The sequence below is a fragment of the Bidens hawaiensis genome, unplaced genomic scaffold (genome assembly GCF_021521415.1).
Source record: "Bidens hawaiensis isolate Kalapana, Puna unplaced genomic scaffold, B.hawaiensis_p1.1 tig00006607_1, whole genome shotgun sequence".
Lineage (NCBI taxonomy): Eukaryota > Viridiplantae > Streptophyta > Magnoliopsida > Asterales > Asteraceae > Bidens > Bidens hawaiensis.
Window position 1 is genome coordinate 1,219,342 of NW_027491446.1, and position 4,012 is coordinate 1,223,353.

A 4,012-nucleotide genomic window follows, 5' to 3' on the forward strand; every position below is an offset into this window, starting at 1 on the left:
AACAGAACTATAAAACATGTTTTAACTACCAACAACTCAACATTGATCAACAATAACTAAGTCTCGCTAACACTAATAAGTAGAATATCATTTGATCAAGATGAAAACTCGTCATTTAGCAATTAATCTAAATGAGCAACTTTTTCGTCCGTAAGATAAACGATGATATGATTATCATATTGTCATTTGGACTAACAATATTTGAATATGTAATTAGTGTTGTTGATAATGGTATGGACCCAAACACCCCGTTCATTATGATAGGACATCGACTCGTATTAATTTACGTTATCAGAATATTCAAACTGATACGGTAATTGTGGGCTTTGTGCAGGGGTGGCCCAATAACATAACTAGGTGAAGCTAGGGTTTGAGGGCCAAAAAAAACAAGGCCTCCAATTTTTATTTTTTTTTAAATCTGTATAAATTTGGGCTATTGATTTTGGACTGCTATATGCACAATACTCAAGTCTATTAAGAGAACGTGTAATCAATGTGAAGCACGTACTTAGAGAAATTCCCAAACTCAACACAAATCATGATTAATATTAGCACAATTAGTTTAGAATTTCAACTGTCCTAACTTTGGAAGGCCAAGCGTGTGATTATGCTCTATTCGAGATATCATGATTATCATTAACATAATTAGTTTTTATCTCACTTTATGACTATAAAATTTTATATTAAAAGTTTCACATATTTAATCTTAGTTCTTAACATGTTATTCATATTAATATTTGATTTTTGTCTGTTACATATTGATTATAGACGTCTATTGATATCGACTTGTTGTTAGTTGCTAGTATCTTAATTCTTAAATTTTACATACTTTCATTTTGATTTCTCAGATCTAAAATCAACCCAAAAAGAAAACCCTAGCACTCGCCTCATTTTTCTCCATCCTCTTCCAGGTACAACGCGTTCCTTTTGGTTGCCGTCTATATCATCGTTGTTTGTTTTCAATTTGTTATGTAAATACGATTCGTAATCTTTCGATTCAGGGCCTATTGTGGGTTTTATGTGAGCGATGCTTCAACGAGCTGGTTGGAGGGTCTGCAAGGTTATCGTTGTTGGACGACGGTGTAGTCTGGTGGCTATCTGAAAGTTAATCATATTAGTTTTACTGCAGGACAGAGTTGTCTTTCTGAAAAACAGTAAGTTATTTTCATTTTAGTTTTACTGCTATCTGGAAGTTAATCATATTATTAACGTAGTTAGTCGATCTGTTAAACTTTATTCTATGGTCAAAGATTTACTTATGCTGTTTAACCTGGTGATTAGGCCTTGCATTTTGTCTTTTATCAATGGATGGTTTTGTTGTAATTAAAAACTAAAATGGTAAGTTTGCCTTTCAAAAATAAAAAATAAAAAATGGCACAACCTGTTGGTTAATATTAACTAAATATGCATTAGAAGTGGCGCAAAACCGAATCTGCATAATTGTTTCACTAAACACCAATGATCCTGAACATGCATAATTTAATCCTGAACATGGCTTGCTCTTCGATATAAATAAATAAATGAGCTGGAAACAATTTATGTGATTGGTACCGATTCTTTATTACCTGTACAGTTAACTTACTACTTTGCGAATCAAGTTTATGCGATTGGATGTTACAGTCTTAGGTTTTGTGTGTGATAATTTTTCTTAATATTTTTATTTTGAGTAGTTTTAAGAACAATTATGATAAATTTATACAAAAACGGTTTTTTGCACTGTTTTATGTAACAATTCTGAGACCAAGTGATTGATGAATTTGGCAGTTGACTGGTGACATACATGAGGAGGTACAGACTCATAAATGTATGCTGGACCGAATGGTACATACATAATTGCTTTTTAAATACTAGCCAGTTTTTTATTTTTATTTTCGTGAACAGGGTAACGGGATGGATTCGGCGAGGGGGATTATGTCAGGAACTATGGATAGGATGAAGATGGTAAAATTTGAGATTGTTGACTAATTAATTACTTACTTAGTATGTAATTGTTAATGATTTTTAAAATATTCAGGTGTTTGAAACAAAATCGAGTCGCAGAACATGTAAACTTGTGATTTATTTGATCCTGTCGTTCTTCATCATGTACTACTTGTTCATGTAACAATTTATATTAATGTATATTTTTTCCAAAGTTTTTTTTATAAAATTTGCAAGTGATAATTCCACTTTTGTTTCTTTCAGGTTTTTCTTGCCAGCAGTGGTATGATTTTTAATTAGCAAAACCTAAAGATCAACAAAGAGAAATCTTTCATCCAAAACAGTGGCTCTTCATCCACGTATCCAACTGCGGTGCTTCTTTTGCCCACATCACTTTTCGGATTTCGTTGTAAAAGCGCCAGAAGGCACTATTTTTGCAGCTGAGGGCATTTATATAAACCGGTCAAATGGTGTTCTGAGAACTATATGATCAATTTTATGATCGTTATCAGTAACATGCCTGATAATGGCATCACCAGGTATAAGTTTTCTTACTTTAAGCCCTAATTTCATTTAAATCCGTATGGGATTAGATTTATATATGTTGACATGTATTAATATAATTGATTTTAATTAGGATTCTATTTCACACTTTAGTTGTTTTTCTATTATTAACTTGTAATCCTAAAAAATGATCATTTAGAAACTTGAATTATTTTGTCTAGGTGAATTAATAACCACCCTGATATTGATTTACACATATTATGTGATTTGGTTTATATCTGTTGATGTATATTAACTATCATCCTATAAACACATATTCTATATCTATTTTGTAATTTGATTCGGTTTCATTATTTCATTGTTCAAATTGATCATGTAGTTTTTGGAAGAGTGAACAGATGCTTACAGAGAAAGTTATGAAGGCTGAGCAAGCTGAAGACCAAAGAAACGCCAAGGTACATGCTTCATTAGGATAATCATAGAAGTGTTATGCATTTAATTAAGATTTTGTTTGTGTTGAAAATCTGGAAAGGTGTGTACAGATAGAGATGTAAATGAGTTGAGCCCGTGCTTATTTAGACTCCACTTTGGTTGTTCAAATTTTATAACTAAAGCTTGAGCTTTGTTTGGGCTCAACTCGTTTATAATTTATTATTTAGTTATTTTATATGCATTATAATTATATTTGTTAATATATATTACTAAATGGTTAATATTGAACAAAATATATCTAATATTTTAAATAAAATTATATAAACAATAGGCTTGTTTAGGTTTGCGAGCTAGCTTGAGCCCGACAAGTGAAGCTTAGGCCCGAGATAGGGGTGGTAATGTTTTTATATAATACTCATGTAGCTTATTTCTTGTTATTAGGAGCACATTTTTTTTTATTTTAACTTTTTGTCCATAGGTTTAGTTACAGTTTCATGAACATTATTTTCATCAACTCTGGAGTGTTGTGGCAAAGAGAAATAGATAATTTTATTATTTGTTATGGTCTGCGTTTAAATGATCCAATCTTATTTGGAATGTCATTAGTGAAAATATTAAGTTTCTTATATGATGGTTATTATAATGTAAAAGTTTAGCAATATTATTATGTTAAAATGTATATACTAAAGTGTAGTTTTTAATCGAAGGATTCTGCATGCAATTTAAAGTTGCGCTTTTTGGATGCACGAGTAATATGTCTTGTTTTTTGCTTATGTTTTTGTGAATAATTATTGTCATTTTCTTCTTTCATTTGGTAGGATGATGGTGAGCTGGGAACGATGAATCATCTGCTTAGGATATCTTTGCTTGTTGCACAAAATGCAAGGTGTTCACCTTTTTAGTAGTGTTCTGTTTTCTGAAAATTAACTTTGTATGAATTATTGTACAAACCTGTATTTTGTTGATAATATGTTACAGCTAACATGATATTGATATATTAACAGTAGCAAGAGATTGATATTAGTACCCTTCACATTAAGCTAAGGGTAAATAGAAGAAACACAACAAAGACACATGGTCCTGGTTCTTAGCCTTTAAAGCTATTTATCCGTTCCTGAATGAAAATTGGCCGCATTGGTATGATTTTCTTTATTTT

At 31.1% G+C, this 4,012-nt stretch overlaps 1 long non-coding RNA gene across 1 annotated transcript; it reads left to right on the plus strand.

Annotated features, from left to right (window-relative positions):
• Positions 1-1,742: 1,742 nt before the first annotated feature.
• On the plus strand, positions 1,743-2,079 carry LOC143633063 (uncharacterized). The gene is made up of 3 exons (XR_013153621.1): positions 1,743-1,821; positions 1,882-1,941; positions 2,015-2,079. It is a non-coding gene; the product is annotated as an uncharacterized LOC143633063 (long non-coding RNA).
• Positions 2,080-4,012: the final 1,933 nt, after the last annotated feature.